At 35.3% G+C, this 27,011-nt stretch overlaps 1 protein-coding gene across 3 annotated transcripts in view; it reads right to left on the reverse strand.

Moving 5' to 3' along the window:
• The window catches only part of TBC1D5 (TBC1 domain family member 5), a 538,071-nt gene that overhangs the window by 267,450 nt on the left and 243,610 nt on the right, over positions 1-27,011 (reverse strand). The window lies entirely within an intron of this gene.

A 27,011-nucleotide genomic window follows, 5' to 3' on the forward strand; every position in this document is an offset into this window, starting at 1 on the left:
AAGGTATTTCTGCCTCATGTAGTAATATCAAACTTTTAGGGAAAAAAACCAATTCCTCTCAAGCATATTCATAAAATCAGATTAGAACAAATTCATACCTATCAGTTTAGAGATCATAGAATAAGAATAAATTTGCTAAAGAAGTTTAAACAAATGCTTGCCAATGCCATAATATAATATATATTCTTACTCAAAGAAAATTAATTTTAGCTTAAAATTTAAAATATATACTTAAAAGTATAGTTTTTAGGAAACCATAGATACTACTATTAAATATATCATTTATTCTTAGAAACAAATTAAATAGACCAGAATCTGATTACATTTTATACTCCTAATTCCTATAATGCAACTTTCAAACATCAGGTTATATTCACTTTTAATATATTTAAAGCTTAATAATTTAAATGATTTATTCAATTGTTATTTATACTTTCACTCCACTTTGAACATTCTAAAGTACCACGGGAGATCATCACAGTGGTCCTGGTTAAGTCAAATACTAATTACAGACCTTTCAGTTTAGAGGCAAGATTATTTTAAATTACTGAATATAGCACTTAAGGTACCATACATATATGATTATGTTGCTCATTAATGGTTATTGAAAGCAAAAGTGTAATTTTAATGATAGCTACCTATTTTTCTTTGCACATTTTATAGCTGACTGACTAGTCAAAAATGTTGGTTCTCTTCAAAATCTTTGCAGCTGCATCCAAAGTGTTTAGAAGAATGAGAATTGGTCTGAGCTCACTTACTGAACTTTTAAGTCTACTCTTTTTTTCAAAATACACTTTCCGGTTTTTGGGGTTTCTTTTCATTAAACAAAAACACTGAAATGGATTACAGCATTTGAAAATGTTGCCAAATTTTATAGAAGAAAATAATCCAAAACACTTAAATGTTTAAGATCAATCTAGTTGAGTATACTCTGTTAATTCTTTGTAAACATGGGTACCGTAAGATGACTCATGCAACATACTTCATTTGCTTTTTAAAAAAATTAATGGTATTATCATAAATAAACTAAAAAGATTTAAGGAAAATTAGTCTCTCCCTGTCTTGCTAAATGAAAATTTCCTACAACACATGTTATTTAACAGCTTGCAGACATTTCCTGTAAAACGTTCCACAATCAGCACAGAATAAGTACTACATCATACATTTAAAATATAAGCTTTCTTTGTCTTTAAAACTAAAGATTATGATTACTTAAATACATAAAATCTCACCAATGGAATATTTCTTGTCCTCTGCTTATATTTATCATAATAAATATAAAATACTTCAAAGAATTAAGAGATTTTCAGTTTTTTAAACACCAAAGTTTTGTCATCAAAATACATCACGAAAGTTTTCTTCATTTTATACCTGTATGGAAACGAATATATCACATTAAATGTAACCCTCAAAGGATTGTAATAAGGAAAAACAGCAGCTTTTCTTTCTCTAAAACATACCAAATAAGGAGTACAGTTGTTTCTCACAACAATATTAGAGAAAAGATTTCAGAGTTTGCTATATGGGGAAAAGGCTATAAAGTTTTGAAGTGGGAAAAACTGCTTTGTTCCTTCAATCCTCTAGATGAAATTAATTATAGCAAATGTTTATGAAAACATCTGTTCCTTACAGTTATAAATTCTTAATTTTAGTATGGACGATTCCAGACTCTTACTTTGGAAGGTAACTGTCTGACAATTGAAAGGTTTACCAAGGAACAGACAGAATTTGTAATTCTGGAAAATGGTATATACAGTGTGCTATATCCGGTAGAGATTTTCATTTGTGTGAAACACTTGGAGGGGCTTAAAACTGGTAAACAGGAGAGATCAAAGACAAACAGAAAGGCTCATTTTTCATTTAAGCTGTTATACAACAAAAACATATCTGTATCACAAGAAAAGACCAACTAAGAATTAAAAACAAATGCTACTTTATTATCAACCTAATTTGGAGGTAAATATAACAAAGTATTAATTTTATCAGGATTTTAGTAAGTCTAATGCCAATACAGCCATGGGAAAGTATATGTAGTGTTCCTCAAAAATAACGACAGAGGGTGCAAGAGAGTTTAATATGATGTTTTTAGTTGCTGTTCTGATTCTTGAATTAAGTTGTCAGGTTATAACTGTAACAAGGATACATAGGTTGTTTTTAGACTTTCCCTCTCTCTCTCTCCCAAACACACAAACACACGCACACACACACACACACACACACACACACACACACACACAGGCAAAAATACATTTTTAAAGTAATCTCACACAAAGGCCTTTAAAAACCAAACAGCACAAATACTTAAATATGTTAACAGAGTTCCTTTCATTTGCTTGAAAAGTAATTTAACAATAGAGTAAATTTTAAAAATACAATTGTGACTTTAAAGGTATTCCAATATTTAATGTAAACTAAGCCAGTAAAATAAAATGGATGTGTTTACTGAGTAAATCTTAAATAAATACATAAATTATATACAATATATAACGTACGAATTTTGTATGTCGCTATATGCATGTGTAATTGTACAACATATATATTTGTAGGAATGGTTCATCAATTATCTGTGACCATTACAGTTTGAAATTTACATAACACATTCATTTCTCATTAATTGGTAAGTAACTTTGTGAAATGAGTTCATAACATTCAGAATTAAAATAAGTTGGCTGATTTGAAAAGAATATGCTCATAGTTACATTGTTTTTAATGAGAATACAAACAACATAGTATTTTCCATTAGTAATCCCTAACATATATGTATCTAACTTATTAAAATAATAATATGTATAACGGTGACTTAAATAGGATAAATTAAATTTGGACTCCTTTTTTAGCTCTTACTGTAGTCATGCTTAGCTAAGAGCATTTACAGTATCTATCTGTGCACTGCTGAAACCATGCTGAACAAAGTTTACAGATTTCCAGAGTGCTTTTTATGCACAAATATCTGCTTTATAAGGGGGGGATGAAGATTTTAAACGAGGCTAGGTTAAAAACAACCAGAATAATGCTGTAAGTAAGCACACCTACTCAACTGTGCCTTCTTCAGTTTACATGTAAAAAAAAAATCAAGCTTTAGAGGATCACATGGTACTAAGTATGAATTCTGAAAAATATTACATAAGTTTTAAAAAGGCTGATCTCTGAATTGTTAGAGAAATGTCATCATGTATGTGTGATGAATTATTAATAGTAAGGGGAAAATATTTGGTTCAAACTTAAGTTGAAAGCAAACTTATGGATAGCCACATTTTAGTTGTGATAGGATAATATGGCATAAATGAATAGTGTAAACACCTAAAACCTTGTGTGTCTTTTAAATGAATGAGGATTACTACTGAAATGTTTTAGTTAAATCTGAAATCCCATTCAAAGTGAATGATTCAAAAAAAATCTATAAATTACGTATATTCATTGCATTGACTCAGTTAAGGCAAAGCATAATAACTCAGCATCATCAATGAAATCAGTAGCTGCAAAGGATATTATCTCATTTCAGGAATAAGGTAAACAACAGGCTCTGTAGGCTAACTATTTATGCTAAAAATCTAGGACCACTCATTAGGTTTAAGAGCCAGTGCTCAAGTAAATACAGGAAATTTGTTTATTCAATAATTTTCCATTTTCTCTATCACTGTTAATTTATCTACATTCTAATGATTTAATGGCCATATTTAGTTTTCTACATAATATTTTCAAATTATTAACTTACATAATGAAGCTCAGATGTAAAACAAATACATAGGAACTATTTTAAATAAATAACATGATTTCAAGTGCACAATTTTAATTTAAGAAGATAATACTTCTGTTATTCTTGTTAAATATTGAACAGAATTCTTTTTAAAAAGAAAGCAGAATGACATCAGCAGAGTGGCAGAAGATACAACTCCAAGTTCTCATCCTCCCACAGAAACGTCGAAAAACTAGAACTGTCGGAACCAACTTTGTAATGACTCTGGAAAATAGTCAAAGATTTACAAGAACCAAGTGAACAATGAGCCAAGAAAATGGCAACTGGAAAGCTCTGTGGGGTTTTTACTTGCCTGTTCTACCATCTCCCTAGATCAGCAGCAGTCTTGAAGAAGTAAGCTAGTTCCCAGTGTAAGTAAGAAGTAAGCTAGTTCCCAGGAGAATAGTACCTGGTTCTGGAGGGAGCAGAGAAGACCATATTTTCAAAGTATTGTGTAAATCAATTCTAACTTGTTAGGAGCTACCTGAAGAACTGACATAAGATGTTCATCTCTTTTGCATCTAAATAAAAAAAAGGAAAAAAAAAAAGGTGGGCTTTGCTCTTGTACCCACTGCAAGTCAAATTAAGAGCCAGCAGATGCCTGGGGCAAAAGAATACAATCAAAACATAAAATAGACCACCTAAGGCCTGGGAGAAAAAGCTAGCGAGAGTTTCTTTGAGAAATTAGTACATTCAAAAGCACCTGGGTATGCAGGGGAATGTAGAACACTATGCACATACCCAGGGCAAGATGCATGATGATACAGAAACTGAGAAGACTGTTAAGTTTCCACCTGAAGCTGACCACTAGGAAGAATGCAAGCCTGGCTAAATGATGAAGGACTGCTGCAGCAGAGATAATCTGAAAAGATAAGGAGAGGTTCAGGGTTTTGTTGCTCTTCTTAGCTCCTGGCATTCAGAAAATCTCTGTTAAAATCCTAGCTGAACACAACCTAAGAAATAAAGACTTCAATGACTATGTATGTCAAACAATGTCTTTGCAAAAATAAAAAATATTTCAGGAGAATAACTAAACAAATGGACTGAAATGGTCTTCAAGAATATAGAAAATAACAAACCCAGGAGAAGGGGAGAATCTGATTTCTGGAGTAACCAATATAATATTTAAATATCAAGTTGTCAAAAACAACAAAATCATGAAGCATACAAAGAAACAGGAAGCATGGCTCATCAAAGGAATGAAAATAAGTTGACAGAAACTATCCCTCAGAAATAACTGGAATTACTAGACAAAGATTTTGAAACTGTCTTAAGGATGTTCAAAGAGCAAAAGGAAAACATAGACCAAAAAAGGAAAGAAATCATGTAGAGAATAAATCAACAAAATGACATTAATAGAGAGGTAGAAATAATAAAAGGAAATAGAATTTCTGGAGCTGAAAAATACAATAACTGAATTGAAAAATTCACTAGAGGGGCTCAACCACAGGTGTGAGCAGGCAAAACACAAAAATAACAAAGTTGAACATATGACAATTGAAATTATGGAGTCTGAGGAGCAAAAATAGGAAAAAAGTGAAGAAAAGTGAGCATACCCTAAGAAACCTGTATGACACCATCACGCACAGCAACATATGCATTATGAGAGTCTGAGAAATAGAAGAAAGAGGCAGAAAGAATATTTGAAGAAATAATGGCCAAAAACTTCCCAAATTTGATGAAAGACAAATATCTACAAATCCAAGAAGTTCAATTAACTCTAGGTAGGATTAACTCAGAGACTCACACCAAGACACATTATAAGCAAACTGTTCTAAGACAAAAACAAAGAGAGAATCCTGAAAGATACAACAGAAAAGTACTTTGTCACAACAGAGAATCCTCAGTAAGATTAACAGATGATTTCTCATCAGAAAACATGCAGGCCAAAAGAGTGGGATGATATGTATATATAGATATATATCTATCTATATCTATATATAAAGTGCTTTAAAAAAAGGCTATCAACCAAGAATTTTATATCTAGCAAAATACTCCTTTGAAAATGAGTGAGAAGTTAAGACATTCCTAGAAACACAAAAGCTGAAACTAGACATACCATAAAAGAAAAGCTGGGCTTCCCTGGTGGCGCAGTGGTTGAGAGTCCGCCTGCTGATGCAGGGGACACGGGTTAGTGCCCCGGTCCGGGAGGATACCACATGCTGCGGGGCAGCTGGGCCCGTGGGCCATGGCCGCTGGGCCTGTGCGTCCGGAGCCTGTGCTCCGCGGCGGGAGGGGCCACAGCAGTGAGAGGCCCGCGTACCGCCAAAAAAAAAAAAAAAGAAAAGCTAATGGCAGTCTTTCAGGCTGAAAGGAAAGAATACCACACAGTAACTCAAAGCCGTGGGAAGAAATAAAGATCTCTGGTAAAGGTGAATATGTGAGCAAACAAAAAGCCAGCACTGTTGTATTTAAGGTTTGTGATGCCACCCTTTGCTTCCTACAGGATATAAAAACAAATGGATAAAAATAATTATAAGTTAATACAACTGAGCAACAATGTATAAAAATGTAATTTATGGGCTTCCCTGGTGGCGCAGTGGTTAAGAATCTGCCTGCCAATGTAGTAGACACAGGTTCTAGCCCTGGTCTGGGAAGATCCTACATGCCACAGAGCAACTAAGCCTGTGAGCCACAACTACTGAGCCTGCATGCCACAATTAATGAAGCTGAACTTCTCAGCTGGTTTTCACTTGGATTATACGGAAAGTTAAAAAAAAATGTAATTTATGACACATTAAAAGGGAAAAAGAGCAGTATAGGAGCACATATTTTGTATGCTCTAAAGTTAAGTTTGGTTATCGACTTGAAGTAGATTGTTAAAAATTTAGGATTTAAATTTTATCATTTAATCCCTATGATAACCACAAAGAAGAGATCTAAAATTTACACAACAGGAATGAGAAGGGAACCAAAATGGTCACTACAGAACAAAAATAGAAAAATGCAACCAAACACAAGAAAAAGCAGTAATGGAGGAAATGAGGAGAAATAAGGTATAAAACATACAGAAAACAACAGCATCATGGCAGAAGTAAGTTCTTTCTTATCAGTAGTTAACTTAAATGTAAATTGATTAAAGTTTCAATCAAAAGGCAGAGATCAGGGCTTCCCTGGTGGCGCAGTGGTTGAGAGTCCGCCTGCCGATGCAGGGGATGCGGGTTCGTGCCCCGGTCCAGGAAGATCCCACATGCCGCGGAGTGGCTGGGCCCGTGAGCCATGGCCGCTAAGCCTGCGCGTCCGGAGCCTGTGCTCCGCAACGGGAGAGGCCACAACAGTGAGAGGCCCGTGTACCGCAAAAAAAAAAAAAAAAAAGGGCAGAGATTAGCAAAAATGGATTAAAAAAAAAATCATGATGCAACTGTATGTTGTCTACAAGAGACTCATTTAAGAACCAAAGTAAAAGTATGGAAAAGAAAATAAGCAAAAAAAGAGATACTTGGCTATAACAATATTAGACAAAATAGACTTTAAGTCAAAAACTGCTACAACAAAGAAGGACATTATATATTGATAAAAGGGTCAAACCATGAAGAAGATATAACAATTACAAACATATGCACCAAACAATAGAACATGAAAATATATGAAGCAAACATTGACAGAATTGAAGGGAGGAACAGACAGTTCTACAATGAAAATTGACAGAACGTCTAGAAAGAAGATCAGTAAGGAAAGAAAGGACTCAAGATTGTAAACCAAGTAGACCTAACAAACATAAAACACCAGCCAACAACAGAATATACAATCTTCTCAAGTGCACATGGAACACTGTCCAGGACACACCATATGTTAAGCCATAAAACAAGTCTCAATATATTTAAAAAGACTGAAATCATACAAAGTATCTTTTCTGACTACAAAGGAACAAAGCTAGAAGTCAATTACTGAAGGAAAACAGGAAAATTCTCAAGTATAGTAAATGCAAATATGTGTGTCTATAGATGGAAAGACAGAAAAACAGGTAAGTATGTCGGTAGGGTCTGTATGAACACACAGTGGTTGTAAATTTTAAGAAAAAAAATGCTGATGATGATCTTTGATTAAACTTTAAAGTAATTTCCAGGAAAGAAAATGCTTAATGAATTGGTAAAATTAAACTGCCCTGTTCAATTTAATGAAATTATAAAGTAGAGGTATTACAGCCTCATGATTAAAAGCTAAGGCTCAGGCAAGATAGACCTGAGTACATGCTCCAACATTTACTTTCCCTCTGACTTAACTGTTCAATATTTCAGTTTCCTCATCTGTAAAATGAAGATAACAGTTTCTACCACGAAGTGTGGTTATGAAGATTAGATAAGTGCAAATAAAGAGCTTAGTATAGCATGTAGCATAATGTAAATTCCTTGATAAATGTTAGCTATTAATTTATGAATGTTTTAATCAGTGAATGTATTTAAAATACTGTACCCAGTAAAGGAATAAAAGTAGAAGTCTATTGGTGCTATGTAAAGAGAATAAACTTATTCATAATTTAAATAACTGAAAATTGTAACTCTTCTTAGCAATTAAAAAGCATTATTTCTACATTGCTTTTATTTTTTTGGCCCACACTGCGTGGCTTGTGTGAGTTTAGTTCCCCAACCAGGGATCAAACAGGGGCCCTTGGCAGTGAGAGCATGGAGTCCTAACCACTGGACCGCCAGGGACTTCCCTAAAAAGCACTATTTCTGATAAAATTTATAATTAACAAAAGTTTATTCCATGAATTATACAACTCTGTACAAGATTTGTGGTAACTTCACTATCCTTCCTGATGATGATATCAAACATTGAATATGATATAAAGAAAGCGAGTGGAAAAATAGTAAACTTAAATAAAATCAGAGCCTTGAAATATAAAGCTATCTAATCCATGAGCTGAATATATATGTTTCTTGGTATTGATAAAATGCAGATAAAGAACTAAAACTACAGTCAATCTAGTAATAAACTAAAACTATCACATATAGGATAGTATACAATATTACACACGCATCAGAATAAAACAAGTTTTAAGAAGAATTCATTAAGGATTCTGAGACTGAATGGAAACAAGGTCTAATTCCAAAAATAATCACAAATATAACTACCCAACTTAAGTTAATGTGTAATAACACACAAATGCAAATATTTCTATTTATTTCATTGTCATTACTGGACATATTGTTGTCTCTCCAGGCATTCCATAGACTTAAAGCTGCTTGATGTCTCAGAAAAAAAACAAAGTAGACCAGGAATCAATCAAGTAAAGAGAATTCCAATGCAAAATTAACCTCTCTGGGTCCTACCATCCACATCTACAACAGAGAAGGGCAGGACCAGATCAGACCAAGTTCATGAACATGCTGATCATCCAAATCACCTGGGGACAGGTATTTAGGGGGTGTGTGTGTGCGTGTGCACGCATGTGGTGTGTTTGTGGGAGAGAAAGAGATTGAAAAAAAGGATGAGATTGAGACAACCGTGGGTGTGGTCCAGGATCCTCTACTTTTAAAGGGTTTCCTAGATTATTGTGATGATCCAAAAGTCTTTCCTAGTACGAAACGATAAACTTCTACTGTGATAAAAGTTGACAGTCTCTTGTAGAAGGCAATTTAATTTGCCCCAAACAGGGAGAGTGCCTCATGTATCATCACTTACCACGAGCTATCAATGAGGCACAAGATTTGGTCACATCTTCCAGCAGTAGTAGAGGACTGTTTTGAGCTATGCCAATTCTGCACATTACCCTATATGATCAGTTGCATGTACTGATTATTGGGGGAGGGTGCACAATGGAGCTGCCCAGCAGAACACTGCTATTGGCCTGTGTGGTCCTCCTGTAGACCACCTGGGCTTCAAAAGCACCTTCCTACAAAAGAGTTACATAAGGCCAATGCTATAATTTAGACAATTACAAATAAGTAGATAAACAGCAAAATAGATTTTAAAAAGAGCTTCCTTAGAAGTAAATGTTTTGACAAAGAATATCTGAAAATATTACTCCAAGTTTAAAACTTGGAGAAAGAGTATCAAGGCCAAAGACGATTATTATATAGGTTGCCCTTTGCTACAATTTTTCTTAACAAAAATACAAATAATGACTTGGTTTAAATTTTGACTGACATTTTTAGATTTTCTACTAGTCTTACACAAGTTTCAATGAAATACCCCCCATCCACAAAAACAACAACCACCAAACAAAAACACACAGTAGCTTTTCAAAGATAATATAACTGAGACCTAGGGAATTCTAAACCTGACATCAAATTACATGTTCAGTGCCTAAATAACGTAACAGAAGTCATATACATATTATCTGCTAGATAAAAGAGTACATCTGCTATTGAAATCCTATTTCATCTTCTATAAATCTTTCAAATAATAACTATAAAACATGTATATTACTTATTCTTTTCTTCAGTGTATAAAAAAAGGAAGTATCTTTTTCTACAAAACAGACTCCTTTGAGCAATTCTCATTTTCACTACTGATTATAATCAACGCTAGAACCTTTAAGGTTGTTTGACATCAAGGGGACATAAAATGTAAAGACACCATTAACCTCAAGTACTTAACTTTGGATAGCTAACATCAGATATCCCCCTTTTTGGTATAAAAAACTAAAGTGGGACTATTTGAAGGATATAAATTATCATCCATGAACTAGGGTAAATCACTCTATTAATGTCTTTTAAATGACAGCTAACTGAACAAGGTCTTATATCAAAGATCTACTTAAAAAGCATAAAGGGGGTTTTAACTATAAAGTCCCAAAGCTCAGATGAAGAAACAAGGGTAAATATTCTCAAACCTATCTTTAGTTTTAAAAACAATTTACTAAACTAAATTACCTTAAATATAATAATCTAAAATTCTCAAAATATCAGAAATTTTCAAGTGTTTATACCATTTCCTTCAAATAAAAAATTTTGAGAAATATTTTAATTGATCTATAAAAATGTTTTATTTCATAAACTATTTTTGTTTTGATATTAAAGAACTATACTAAAATACAATTTTTAAAGAAAAATTCTAAATATACAAACTGATTTCTATTTATCATTTTATGATAAAGTCTAATTATTTATTAGTGGAGATGATTTTTTAAACCTAATAATAACTAGTTTTAAAATGGTGACACCTTTAAATTTGCTAGTAAATGTGTAACATACTAAATTCAACTATCCTTGTAGAGTATTAAAAATATCATTCAAAGTAGTTATTTATTGATCACTTTATCTAAACTAACAAATAGTTACCTAGAGAAATGGTAAATGGGCCTAATTAATAAATGCATTTATGTACTAATTCAAACTTCTAGTCATGCACCTGGATCACATGATAGCTTTTCTACTTTTAAAAATTCTTTCAACAATCACCAGTTAAGCACCTCCTATGTTTTAGTACTAGTGATACAGTGTAAAACAAAAGTCAAAACCCATCCCTGACATTCTGGAATTTGTTGAAAGTTCAGCAGAGAAGGACAGTCAAATCAATGTACAATGACAACTTTCAAAACCGTTACAGAATAAAGTCACACAGCCTACTGTAAAATAACATATGAGAGAGGAGGGGGTCCCTGGCCCAAAGGAGCATAGAGAGCACCCCACCTGGGATCCGCATGTGCCAAGAGTATTTAAAGGTCACGCTAAGAACTTTGGTCCAGATGAACAGGAAGTCAGTGAAAGAAGGGTTTAAGCAGAAGTAGAACATGATGAAGGCTTTTAAAAGATCACTTGAACTAGGGAGGAAGCAATTAGAGTGCAGGTGTAGGGGGAAGAGTGGATGGAGGGAGACTAAGAAGCCTGTATACTCCAAGGTGAAAAATGATGACAGAACAGTCATATTGATGATACTGTTTTCATATCATCTTAGGTACAGTAATTTACCATTTTTAAAACTCATTGCTATTATTTGCTGAGAGGCTACTATGTGCCAGACACTGTTCTTGGACATGGAAGTACCATAGTGAACAAAACAGAACCAAGTGTGTGTGTGGGTGCAGGGGGAAAAAAACAAGAAAATAAATTTTATAACAAATAAATTCAGATAATCATAAAAGCTTAAAAACAAAATACAACAGATTAATGTGACATCCAGTGACTGGGAGAGGGTGTTCTCTGCAGGGAGAGGTAATATCCAACGAGATTCTAGTTATAAGGAAAAAATTAGCCATGCAAGGGATGTACAGCAGAAGCTGGCTTTTAGAAAAGATAAAGAAAAAGAAAAAGGCCATGGTGGCTGGAAGGCTAGGAGTAGAGTAGCATGAGATGAGGTCTGTGCGACAAGGAGGGGCCAGAGAACTTGGGGTTTTATAGGAAGGAAGTCTAGATTTTACACGTATAATGAGAAGCCATCATAAAGTTTCAAAATGATGAAAAAGATTATCTACTTCAGGTTTGGAAATCATTATTTTAGCTGCTATGTGAAGATTAGATTGAACAGGGAGGGGCAAGACGGAGGCTAAGAGATCAGTTGGGATCTGGATCATAGGATAACCTGATAATACAAAGAGACAACTGTATACTTAATTCTAAGATAGTCTAAATGAGGATTTGAAAATTGAAATCCTTTAAAATAATTTGAAATTATTTCCATGGTGGAAAAATAAATAATTATGTTCCTAATATTTTATTTCCATATATAACTATCTGAATTTGATTATTAATAAATTTATTTATTTTTATATGCTGCTTTCTATATAGATTAGTAATTAATCTGGTTTCTAAATAAGACTGACATCTGAATCACAAAAAAAAAAAAAGAAAGAGAAAAGAAACAGTAAAATAGCACATTATAGATTATTAATGGGATTTCCAGTACCATCCAACAAGGAGGACCACTGCAAGCCTCTCTCTCCCACTGATTACAACTAAAAACTCTGGGCAAAGTAGAAAAAGCAACTTCTTGAGGAATCTGAATAGTAAATAGTAGCAGACATACTGGATAACAGAGTCAAAGATACAGTGGTGATGAGTGTTCTGTTTGGTTTTTGTTTTTCCTCCTTTTATATCCTAACTTTGAGCTCAAGTCAGGCTGAATCTGAGCACTAAATGCCAGGTATGAAGAGCAAAAACTCCAATCCCATTTTTCTGGGACTGGGAAAAGAATCTTTTCCCTGTTGTTCACTTCCAACCTTGCTACAAGACCAGGACTAATCATAGAACTATACTGCCACCACGGGTGGGTGACAGCAGTGAGGAAGAAAGCTATCTTTCATAATAGGAAACTAGGAAAATGGGGCCTCTGTTGTGTGAACATTGAGCGGGGAATCCCCATTATGTTTTCTTTCTCTTCCTCTTATCAATTTGCCACAAAAGCAGGCCCATTCACGTGGATCCGTATGACAGCACAAGAGGCAAAAGCGCTGATAAAACAAGCCAGAGAATGTACAGTTGGTCTCAAAAAGAAAGCCTTGGACAAGGGGATTCTCTAATTCTGTGTATCTGTGTGAACTGACACAAACCCTGGGTTCACCCCTAAGATGTATATGCTCAAAACGTACTCAAAGAAGCACAGCAAAAGCTGTGAGAACTGACCTATGATATAAACCATCGCCAAAGTCCTGAGAGTCACATACAAGGTGCAGACTCAAAAAGCATAGAAAGGAGTTTGAAAACTGAACTGACACTGGAACTAACACCCACAGAAAGTGAACCAGAATTTGTAGGTTGAACCTAATTGCAATGACTGCCAGTGAAAAGAAAAGGAAAAGAAAGCAAAAAGGAAAGAAAGAAGGAGAGGGGAAAAAAAAGAGAAAGACAGGAAAGGAAAGATTCCTCCAGTGGATTCAATGACATCTAGAGTTTCAAAGCAAAATATTCAAAATGTTCAGGATACAATATAAAATTACTTGATATACCCAAGAATCAGGAAAATCTGGCCAACTCTTAAGGTATAATACAATCAACACACATCAACCCTGAGATGACCCAAATGTAGGAATCAACAAAGATTTGAAGAAGCCATTATCATTTTTCTCCAAGAAACAATAGTGCACACTCCTGAAATGAATGGAAAGACAGAACTTCACAGCCTGAAAAAAAAAAAACTATTAAAAAAAATCAAATTAAACTGTTAAAGCTGTAAAGTACAGTACGCAAAATACAAAAAAAAATATTTCACTAGGTGTGCTCAATAACAACATGGAGTTGACAGAGGAACAAGTCAGTGAACTAGAAGGTAGATCAATGTAAGTTATCAAATCTGAAGAAGTGAAAGACAAAAAAAAAAAATAGGGACTTCCCTGGTGGCACAGTGGTTAAGAATCCACCTGCCAATGCAGGGGACATGGGTTCAATCCCTGGTCAGGGAAGACCCCCACATGCTGTGGAGCAACTAAGCCCGTGCGCCACAACTACTAAGCCTGTGCTCTAGAGCCCGTGAGCCACAACTACTGAGCCCACGAGCCACAACTACTGAGCCCACGTACCGCAACTACTGAAGCCCGCACACTCTAGGGCCTACGTGCTGCAACTACTGAGCCCACGTGCTGCAACTACTGAAGCCTGTGTGCCTAGAGCCCATGTTCCACAAGAGAAGCCACCTCAATGAGAAGCCCATGCACGCGAAGAGTAGCCCCTGCTCGCCACAGCTAGAGAAAGCCTGTGCACAGCAACGAAGACCCAATGCAGCAAAAAAAAAATTTTTTAAATAAATAAAATGAACAGAACCTCAGGGAACTGTGGGGCAACACAGACTCCTGGTAAATATTTGAAATTCAACCATTTTTAAAAACATTATCAGAATCACATTATATAAATTATCACTATAACTATCTTCTCATTAGTTGTATTCAAATATAATTTCATCACAAAGAATAAATGTAAAGATTATCTAAATAAAAAGTGAGATTATAATAGAATAAGGAAATTAATTTGATCTACTCTAGAATTCACTTATCTTTCATTTCTTGGATATATTTTATTTTTCCATTGTAAAAGAAATACATATATTATACATTAAAAACTTGTACATTTGAAATAAATTATTCAGACAAAACTAACCAAATAAAAAAAAGAAAAAGAAAGCGATTTTGAAAAAAGAAAGAAAAAAAAAGAGAAAAGGAAAATCAACCTACAATATAATTACATGGCAAAAATATTTTTCTTTCTTCTATAAAATTGAAAACACACTACATAAACAATTTTGGGTTCTATTATTTCATGTATTTTAAGTATAAGAATATCTGCCATGTTATTTTAAAAGTGTTTTACAACAAAATTTTAAATGAGTGCATAATTCAGCTATTAATTAATGTTCTATAATTTATTTAACCAATATTCTAACAATATTTTCCTATTTAAAATAGTTAGCTGTTCCTATATAACATTATAAGTATCATTGTGCATAAATCTTTCCCTGGCTGCCTTAAGATAAAAAAATAAATTGGCTGATTGCAAGGTATTTTTAAAATTATAAAATTAATAGAAATTGATAAAAATTACAAACATGATTATTATGGAAAACTTTCAAATGCAGAGTCATACAAGGAAGAAAATTAAAAGTCATTCATAATTCTACTGCTGTTAGTATTCTGACATATTTCCTCAATTTTTTAATGAAATTCACTATATATATTCTATAATTTGAATATAATAGTATTTGTTTTAATACTATTTTAAAATGACTTTCAATGGCTGCACAGAATTTTAAACAATAGCTGATCTTTATGGCATAGGCCAAGATAACTATAAACCACTAATAAATAAATATATTCCTACTGCCATTCACCCTAAAGCATCCTATACAGAACTGTCCATGTAAGAAATTTGAAAGTCAATGCCTGAAAGATGAGCATCTTCATTTTGTGAACCTAGATTTAGTTATTAAAGAATACTGATTGTTCCCCCAAATCTATTTTCCCCTTTTTCTTGGGCATATGGCAACCCAGTTACAGAATACATTTCACAGCTTCTTCATTCCTGGATGCAGCCCTGTATGCCCAAGGGATAACGGAAAATTCTACTTCAACTGTTTAAAAATAACCTGATGCCTTCCTTTTCTTCCCATGGACTAGAACATGGGAAAACAATAACCAAGGCTAATTCAAGCCCAAAGAGTAGCTATTACCTAAGAGATGAGAAGATATCAAGTAGTGGTAATGATGTGGAGAAACTACAGCCCTCATACATTGCTGGTAGCAATGTAAAACAATGCAGCCACTTCAGAAAAGAGTATGGCAATTTCATCAAAAGTTAAACATAAATTTAACATATGACCCAGCAATTCTTCTCCTAGGAATCTATCCAAGGGAAATGAATATACATGTCTACATGAAAATCTATGTTCAAATGTTTATAGCAGCATTGTTTGTAATAGCCCCAAACAAGAAATGATATAAATGTCTTTCAACCATTGAATAAACACAAAATGTGGTATATCCATACAATGAAATATTATTCAGCAATAAAAACAGAACAAAGTATTGATATATGCTACAACGTGGTTGGACCCCAAAAACATTAAGTGAAATACGCCAGATACAATCACAGGTAATGACCCTCTTTACTCCTAATAATAATCCTTGTTCTGATGTCTACTTAGTCTAATATTAACAGTTACTTCAGCTTTCTTTTTTTTTTTTTTTTTTTTTTTTTTTTTTTTGCGGTATGCAGGCCTCTCACTGTTGTGGCCTCTCCCGTTGTGGAGCACAGACTCCGGACACGCAGGCTCAGCAGCCATGGCTCACGGGAGCAGCTGCTCCATGGCATGTGGGATCTTCCCAGACCGGGGCACGAACCCGTGTCCCCTACATCGGCAGGCGGACTCTCAACCACTGCACCACCAGGGAAGCCCCGGCTTTCTTTTGTGTAGTGTTTTCATGGTATAATTTCTGAATCCTTTTATTTTTGACATTTCTATCTGATTTGTATTAGTTTTCTATTATTGTTATAATAAATTATCACAAGCTTAGCAGATTAAAACAACACAAATACATTATCTTACAGTTCTGTAGGTCAGAATTCTAATACAGGTCCTCACTGAGCTAAAATTAACGTGAGAGCAGGGCTGTGTATCTTATTGGAGGCTCTTGGGAAGAATCTGTTTCCTTGCTCATTCAGGTGTTCAGAGAATTCAGTGCCTCAACATATAACCATAAAAACATCTGCAAAATTCTTCCTGCCATGTAAGGTAACACATTCACAGGTTCTGGAGGTTAGGGTATAAAAATATTTGGGAGGGAGGCATTATTCAGCCTGCCACACCATTTTATTTAAAGTATCTTGGGACTTCCCTGGTGGTCCAGTGGCTAAGACTCTGCACTTCCAATGAAGGGGGCCTGGGTTCGATACCTGGTCAGGGAACTAGATCCTGCATGCTGCAACCAAGAGCCTGCATGCTGCAACTAAAAGATCCTGCGTGCCTCAACTAAAGATCCTGCGTGCCTCCACTAAGACCTGGTGCAGCTAAATAAATACAAATAAATAAATAAACATTTAAAAAAATTAAGTATCTTGTAGATAGCAAATAACTGCTTCTTGTTTTTTAAAATCTTTTCTGACAATCTCTGCCTTTTAACTGCTGTGTTTAGACTGTATATATTAATGTGATTATTGATATGGATGAATTAAAATATAGCACCCAACTACTTGTTTTGTATCTGTTCTTGTTCCATCTATCCTTTATTTCTTTTTTCCTCATTTTCTGCTTTAAGTCGAGGATATTTTATGATTCCATTTGATCTCCTCTAATGAATTATTATTTATGTTTCTGTATTACATTTTTTAACGGATATTCTAGAGCAGGGGTTGACAAACCCATGGCGTGGGCCAGCCAAATGTTTTTGTATATTAAATTTTACTGAAACAGAACCATGCCCATTTGTTTTTGTACTCAGGCTGCTTTCACACTACAGTGGAAGAGATGAGTAGTTGAGAGAGAGGTCATAAAGCAAGAAAGCCTTAAATATATATTGTACTGTCCTTTAAGAAAGTGTTTCCTGACCCCTGCTCTAGGCTTACAATACAGTGTATACATATTTAATTAATCATAGCTATCTTCAAACCACTGTATATAGTCATGTGTAAAGTCACAACCTTACAATAGTATATTTCCAATTCTTCCCTCTCATCCTTTGTGCTACTGTTGTCATGTATTTCACTTTTATATACGCTGTAAACACAAAACATATTGCTTCTATTTTTGCTTTAGACACTCATATTTTAGAGCAATAAAAAAGAAAAAATAGTTTTACTTTCACTTATTCCATTTCCAATACTGTTTCTCTTCTTTGTATAGATCTCAGTGTCTTTGTCCTATCTGGTCCTTCTGCCTGACAACCGTCCTTTAGCATTTCTTATAGGGTTGGCTTGCAATAAATTCCAATGGATTTTGCTTATCTGGAAAAGTCTTTATTTCTTCTTCACTTATTTTGAATATTTTTTCATCGGGTATAGAAATTTGGTTTGAGAAGTTTTGCTTTTCCTTTCAGCACATTAAAGATGTTACTCCATGGTCTTCAGCTTGCATGATTTCTGAAGAGAGATTTGCTCTAATTCTTATCTTTTCTTATATCTGTCTGTAATATTTTTATATTAGTTTTCTATTATTGCTATAACAATTTTTTCCATTTGCCTTTCATTATTTGTCTTTTGTTTTTATCAGTTTGAATATGATATGACTATGTTTTGAAATTATTTTTGTTTGTTTTCTGTATTTATTATGCTTTATGTTCTCTTAGCTTCTCGGATCTGCAGTTTAGTGTCTGTCATTAATTTTGGGAAATTATCGACCATTATTTCTTCAAACATTTCTTCTGAACCTCTCTTCTTCTGGGATTCCAGTTACACGTACCATTTGATACTGTCTCATGGTTCTTGGGTGTTTTGTTTGTTTAATTCCTATTTCTATTTATGTTTCAATTTGAATTATTTCTATTGACATTTTCCAGTTTATTGATTCTTCTTTTATCTGTGTCAACTCTACTGATAACCCTTGTCATAGACATTCTCTATCTCTGTTGCTGTTTTATATTTCTAGGCTTTCAATTCAATTTCTTGAGATAATTTTCATCTCTGCTGAAATTAACCATGTGATCTTGCATGTTGACCTACTTTTCCACTATAGCCTTTAACCTATAATTCATAGTTATTTAAATTTCCTTGTGAGACAGTGCCAACATCTGTGTAATAGTTGTATCCGACTGTGATGAGTACTTTGTCTCTTTTTTGAGTGTTGTTTTTTTTTCTTTGGCGGGGGGTCCCCTGCCTTTTCATATTCTTTTTAACTTTTTGCTAAAGTTCTTATGTCCTACTCTTATCAGGTGTACAGTAGTAGAGACTAAGGTAGGTTTTATGCTTAGAAATGAGCACACACTTCCTTCTACTAGAACTTTAGCACAGGGGTTTGGGTTAACCTAATCAGGAGTTGAGCTAGGTTTGAATTTTGTAGTTGCAATGGTTACACTTGGGCACCACAGGCTGCAAATTCCTATACTGATACACCGTGTTAGGGATGGGGGATACAGTTTGCCAGATTTTTTTTTTTCATTCTCACAACTGCTCCATATTCAGTCTTAAATCTTTGTGATCCAGAAAGGTCTGTCTCTTGCAAGTTACTTCGAATTTGACAGCTATTACTCTGGCAGCAAGGAATGAACAATGAGGGAGAGTGTTCTTTGATCTTCTGATTAAGTCTTAGTCTTACATGAGCACTGTGTCCCTAGGTCTCACGTGTATGCCTTCTCAGTGATCCTTCCCCTCACCTGGTATAGTTTTGGTTCCTGTACATATTCCTGCCCTTTCCCTAGGGGCTGAGGTTTATTTTTTTTCCCTGTTCCAAATCCCCAGCTACAAAGGGATTCACCAGCGCCCTAAGGCATTGCAGTTCTCCCAACAGAATATGGTTTTGTTCTTTAAGAGAACAGAAGAAGAAGAGTCCAGATGGAGTATATTGCTCCTCTTGCTATGGCTGCTGTACTACTCCAGTTCTTCACCACACAGGAAATTTTCTTTGTGTGGCTGATGGGGTTCAGGAAGAAAAATCCACACAAGAAAAACAAGCTCTCCTATTTCCATGCCCCCCACCCCCCCACCCCCACCCCGGTCTTCACTTTTTCTCACCAGTACGCACTTGACCTCCACAATTCAACAATCATTTTAGCTGAACCCTTTCTATAGGCGTCTGGCTGCGTCATGCCCTGGTTAGTACTTGCACCTTGCCTCCCTCTGCAAGAGAAAGGTGTTTGCCTCTCTCTAGATTCTGGACCAGTTCATTGGCTTGCAACATCAGCACTCAGTGGGTTCAAGAAAAGTAGTGAACCTGATGTCAGTCCAGCTTTTTATTGTTGTAAGTTTGGAAATGATTTTTTCCAGCTTTCTACAACTCTGGTTAGAAAACTGAAATCATCCCAACTATTTCTATTTAATTCTACACATTATGATTTTCAAAGCTTACCATCATAACTTTCCATTAAGTTCACACATTCAGCAAATGTCCACATAAAGCTTACTACATGGCAGGCATTGGGCCAGAAGCCGATGCCTTCATTCTGCCAAAGTTTAAGCAGCTAACTAATGTCTGCCATACCAAATGCCTCACCAAAAGAAGCTGACCCAATTTCCAATCTGAAGGTCAAGGGAAAAGATTTCATGATTGCATTTACGTGTAGTTAGCTTCAAATAGATATTGTAGCTTAATTCAAACAACTTCAAAGACTTTATGTGATGCTGTAGAGAATATATATATGAATAAGATAAAAACATTATCTCTTAACTCTACATTACTTGCTTATAGAGAACAGCTTGAACATTTAAAAAACAATACTGTGAAGCACACTTTATCAATAATCCGCAGTTATACATGCTTAAGGAGACTGTTAAGGCATGGCAAAGTGATTAAGAATCACTATTCATGGGTAACAGACAGATGAATTGAAGGCACAATGCCTTAGAAAAATATGGAGTTTTCCTTGCAAAATTAATCCAATAAGTTTATAGCAAACAGCAGACAATGACAGGATTTTAAAAATCCAGTAGGATATATTTATTATATTATGGGAATATATTACATGGAATTGAGGGCAACCTTCATGGAATGTGGTCTATTCATATTTATACCTGTAGCACTCTGGTGGTAAGTACTCAGTCTTAAATCCTAAAGGCTGAATTTTTCAGTATGTCAGATTTTACTGCAGACAGATACTTCAAGCCAATTCTGTTCATATAAGAAATTAAAATATATAAGCCAATTAATTAATGTGTTTTATATGGAGCAAAAAAAAAAAAATCTGTGAGGAGGATCAGGTGTTTGTGAGAATCTAAGCACTATAGTCTCTACATGTAAGAAAGAGTACCATGGAAATCAAGGTTTCAGAATGTAAGCTGATAAGGAAAATACCACAGTTTCGTAAAAGGAGATTAGAAGACTAATTTTAATGGCTTCCAAGTTTTCTAACTTGATACATGCAGCCTTCCACATCTCTGGAGATAACTACTGAGAACATTATGATTGTCTAAAACAATTGCTCCTTCTGTACCTAATGCTCAAATGGTTATTACTAATATTTATGACTTTCCATTTCTAGATTAAGTTATTCTCTAGGTATGCTAGTATCATTAATTACATTACAGCCAAGTTTTTGATCTGGTCTCTCAGTCATTTTGCCTCTCTAATATGACCATTTCTACTATGTAATCTACTTTACGTAGATTTTATAGTTTGCCTCTCAAAAGGTAATGTTTTAAAAGTTTTTCAGTTCTCAGTGTATATGCCCCACTATTTCCTTTCACTATATATTCTAAAAAGATAAAAGATGAGAGATTGCTTAAACACCAATGAATATCTAACTCAGAGGGTTATGAAAGTTAAATTAAAAAAAAAGATACTACACAGAAATGTTGGTAATCATACAATAAAAATTAGCTTCAATATAATAGTGGGTCAAAGACATTACTATACTAGCACATGTATGATTCAGTCTTTTGATTAAAAAAGCGCTATAACTTTGAGTTATAAAAAGCTCTGAGAACTGGAAACAGAAATGCAGTCTAGGATAGATTATTCAGACTAATATAGAAGTCTTGGCATGAATAATGAGATAACTGTGGTTGATCCGCAGAACAGTTGGATTATGAACCAGAATATGCAAATCAGGTAACTGTTTATGATAATTATTAAAATGTTAACTTGCAAATAAAGCACAGAAAATAACATTCTATAGTAGGTTGATTCAAGCACAGTACAGGACAAGGCTGTATAATTAGACGTATATGTACTTTATGGTCTGTATTACTCTGAGGCATGTTAATACCAAAGCAATAACGCAAGCACAGTTTAACTTCATTTTCAGTTAGGATAACCGTTCATGATTTCTTTACACATATGTACACAGGCACGCGGGAGCATGCACACACATACACCTCAGTCTGGTCGAAGGTCTCCTTTCCTTACATTTCCAACAGGTTTTGTTAACTATGTTTTACGTATTTACTATGGGCTTCTCTCAAATCCCAGACTTGAAAATTCTCACTCTTTCACTTCTATATTCGGTAGGTACTGAGTTGTGCTGATTTACTGTCCACAACACTTTAATGCTGCTTACATTGTTCCTCATTTGCAAAAACACCACACTCTTCTCCCTGGCTTCATAACCCAACCCACGGACTGCTACTTCTCCGAAGATCTGGTATCTACTTTTGTTTTCTCCATTAATAGTTCTAAAAATAACTATCAGAATAACCTTCACATAAATAACCATGTTTATCAAGGTAAGACGTAAGTCAAGGGCTTGCAATGCTGTGTGTGTGTGTGTGTGTGTGTGTGTGTGTGTGTGTGTGTGTTGTTTTACCTGATGACTAATTCAAATCTAAACTCCCAACCAAAGATTCAAAGGTCCCTGTAAAGTGGTCTCCTATCTTCCTCACTCCATATTCTAGAAGGGACTTTGGTTTTCATCACACCCATCACCTCATTTTATCTGTCCTATCTATGCTCTGAATTTCTGCTTTATTGATTCTGTTCTTTACTGCTTCTAACAGATATTTTACCTCAGCTATTAAATTTTAATTGCTTATCATTTCTTTTCAGTTCTCTCTTTATCCTTTCCTATATCTCAGCCAGATTTTTTTTCACCTCTGTCTTTTAACATTTTTCATACTTTGTTTCAAAAGAACATATATGCTCTTACTGAAAATACAAAGCATTTTTTAAATAAAATTTAATTTTTTTCCTAGATTTAAATCTTTTCCATGAATATGTCTTTTCTCTGTCCCCTAATAACAATGTTCTCCTTATTTCATACTACTGAATCCTTTGGTCTTTGTTTGGCTGTTTACTCATTCCTCAAGAAGTCAACTCTCTCATTTCCTGATAAGTGGGAGAGAAGGGGGAGGTGGGGGGGTGAATTAATTTCCTTGGTTTCCTTCATTACTCACATATTTACATTTAAATCTTTCAGACCTTAAGGACTTTTGCCAAATTTCTATTATTAGTTGTCATCTGCTTACTATGGCTCTAAAGAGAAGAGCTCTCCTGGGCTCCACTGCTTCCAGTCTATATAAAAGAATAATAAATCCTGGATAAACCGAAGCATTACCTTCTCTTTAAAGATACAGCAATAAAAATTCAATGCCAGAATGCATAGGTCCCATGGTTTGACACACATTCCTGGCATTAATTTTCCTATTTCCAGATGAAATGTGCCATTATCTACCTTCTTTTACCTTGGCCATATTACATTATCAGGAACTTCACTTCTGAATAAAGCAAGGCCCTAACAGGTGAATAATTGGTGGTAAGGGATCAGTATGGTCATGAAATGGTCCTCTCTGTTAGAAAGGAACTCTCTTAGAGCAGAAAAGAACTTCTTTCCTCAAAGGCCTGGTATCTCAGAGGTACAGCATGCAATGGAATTGAACACCAACTAAAACAAAAATTTTTAAACTTACTACCATTCTGTCTCAACCTGCTACCATTCTGCCTGTTTTGGTTGGTAGAAGCTCTTCATTTTGTCTGGCAGGTTACTGATAAATATTCTGGATTACAGCAATGCATAATTTTGTATCTCTTTGTCTACAAGCATTTTGAAGGTAGCATGAGAAATTATGGACTGGCTCAATCCTTAACTTGCTGGTCCCTTTTTTGCCTGCTTCTAGGTTCTATACTGCATTGGACACCGTGGTCCATATTCTCAAGCGTACATTCTCCAAGATCCTGTGTTCTGGCTTCTCTGATCATGAGACATGCTCTCCACATCAGCCATCAACTCTGGGGGACCTTACTGTTTGTTCAACAAATTTGGACTGAGATTAGGGAGAAGGGAGTGAGGAAAGTTAGGTACTTAGACTTGGCTCACAAAATTTAAGGGAATGCCAAAAACTCAAAGATAAAAATATTTTAATGTAGTATATTTTAAAAATCACATGAATGCAAAAAAAATCAATGATTAACAAAATAAACTTTTACATGAAGATTAGTAATATTGCTATTCGAAGCCACATTGAAGCCCAAGGCAAAAGAAAAATCAGTAATACCAATCCTTTTACCTGCCTCATCCTAATCTCAGTCTTGAAACAAGTACTTGAGCAACTATACTTCTCACTCACTAATCGCTGCTCTGGTCATTGCAGAAGGAAGACCATGAGGCCTGCTGTTGGGATCCACACAATTCTATGTGATCCTGTCTCAACTGTATCCTTTTCTCATAGCTGTTGGTGATTTATTAATTTTATTGACACGTTATTTCTGAAGTTCCTTATCTGTACTTGCCTTCCTTACTCTTAATAAATAAACTAAAGTCAAGGTCATCAGACAAGAGTTACTGGTTTCCCAACTGACTGTTCCACTTCAACCCAAAGTGTCACCACATACTTCTCACTACTCAGAACTTCTCTGGATATTCACCCACATTCTTCTGCTTCTCTCCTGTCTCAGAGGAAGAGGGTTCTCTTCTAATTACTGAATATTTTATTCTCTCCTTTCTCCTTTACTGGGCTGGTTTTTCCTGTAAGCACTCCTTTCTACATCAAATTTAAATCCTTCCTCTTGGTTGATTCCATCCCCTTTCAAGGGAAATTGGGTCCCATTGCCTTAAAAATCCTTTCTAGAGCTCAAGCATTCTTCCTGACCTTATTTCACTTGCTTCACCTGTTTCCAACACCGGTGCACAGACACTGCTTCCACTCCCTCATTTATTTACTCACCCATCCAGCAGCATTCATGACTTGTCCCCAACACCTGATTAAAACTATACACGAAACACCTTGTACAGTTTTGTATCTATATCTTTTCTCACCTATATTCACTTTCTCATCTATATCCTTCTACCATTACCAGCACTACGTCCCTTCTTAGCAGCTTCACCACCTCACAGCCAACTGAAGTAGCCTGTTGTGACCTAGCTTTTCAACCTGCTTGATTCTCTCTCTCCGTTTTGTAATCCATTCTATACTGTGCGACTCCTATTTCCTTATCTCTCAGCCATCACCATCAAGAAATCTTAGCTCCACCCAAACCTAGACAATCACCTTTTTCAACACGCTGTAGATCCCTTTCTGCCATCTTTGATTTTTATCACTCCCTCCATTTTGAATGCTCCTCCCATTCCTCCCTGGTAAAACCTCGCCATGTACAAGGTACATTTTAAGTGATAATATTCATTTTCTCACTAGACTATAAATTCCTCGGACCCCGGGGTTCTCTCATTCATCTTAGTATTCCCCACACCGAACAAACAAAAGAATGAATCCACCTTAGTGAAAAAGAACAGATGGGGCCCAACCACATGGTGCACCTGTCTTCTTTGGAAAACCTAAGCTATATGGTAAAAGAATTTGGTTAACAACAGATATCATCAAAATCATAATACATTGAGAAGAAAAGGAATTTTCAAGCAAGCAAAGCCCAACGGTGATTCTGCCTGAACAAAGCTAGATCAGGGGTCCTCAAATTACCGCTGTTTTTGTACGGCTTAATGAGCTAAGAATGGCTTCTATATTTCAAATTTTTTTTTAAATCAAAAGGATATCTTGGGACACATCAAATTTATATGATATTCAAAGTTTGGTCATCATAAATATAGTTTTATTGGAACACAGCCATACCCATTCATTTACATGTTTTCTGTGGGTGCTTTTACATGACAAGGACAGAGCTGGGTAGGTGCTGCAGACCATATGGCCTGTGATGTCTGAAATATTTATTATCTGACCATTTACAGAAAAAAAAAATTGTCCACTCCTGCTCTAGATCAACACAGTCCTACCCTGAGAAACCTCACCAGCAGAGGGTAAAAGTGTTTCAGGAGATAAAGGAAAGGCTCTGGTGAACCTCTGGTGAGCTCCCACAGGGAGTTTTCTGTGACGGGAAAAGGCTGGAAAGGGATCATCCTGCTAGTTGACAGAAAGCAACCAGCTGGGGAATAAGATTTGACTGCTCACTTTTAAATCATTCCTCATCTTCAGAAAAAAAAATTGATTTCCCCCACTCTCCAACCCACCCCCCCCAACACACACACACTTACTTTAAATTTATTTATACATTTTATAAACATGGATCAACTGACACCCAACCTCCTGCTATGGCGAACAGGAATATACGCCAGGTCCTCCAAATAGATCTTAAGGTTACATTACCATAAACTGAGAATTATTTCAAGAAACAATGAATCCTACTGTGTAACTACTGAGAGTAAAACGGACTCAGTATCAAATACACCCAAATTCAAGCCTTTGGTTTCGGCAGCCACTTTATAGTGTACAGCTGGTAAATGCCAAACAAAGTCAATTAGGCAGGGCAATTCCTGGAAGAATTATATTTTTAGCCAATTCCTTCTGGTCCATTAAGAGGTGATGTTACTTCAACTCAGATGTTGTGCAGACCTGAGTTGCCTCACAATTGATACAGACAAACTGATTATACTTTCTCTTCCTGTTTTCCAGATCCTTGCCATCTTTTGCGGCACAAAACTCTGAGGTATCAACACAGCACTTTCTCTCATGGATTGCTTCTCGAAAAAATACTTTGGCTCTGCCTATAAGCATCCCTACAGTCCACATCAATGAGAGAACAGGTCCCAGTGAGAATACACGTCGGTATTCTCATATCACGATGAGATGCTACTGCCTCACCGTAAGTGTGTTTGCTACCTAAAACATCTGAGTCAGTTCATTTAGTCAAAACTTAGTGAGCTTCTGCTGTGTGCCATGGGGAATTCGGGGATGAAACGCACAGCCTCTGCTTTCGAAGAACAAATAGTTTAGTTGGGAAAACAGATGAATAAACCAAATATAAAGAATATTTCTATAACAGGCTCCAGAACTGATAACTCCATAGCTCCTGTTAAGTAGCTAAGACAGCCAAAGGGTAA

The sequence above is a fragment of the Delphinus delphis genome, chromosome 4 (genome assembly GCF_949987515.2).
Source record: "Delphinus delphis chromosome 4, mDelDel1.2, whole genome shotgun sequence".
NCBI lineage: Eukaryota > Metazoa > Chordata > Mammalia > Artiodactyla > Delphinidae > Delphinus > Delphinus delphis.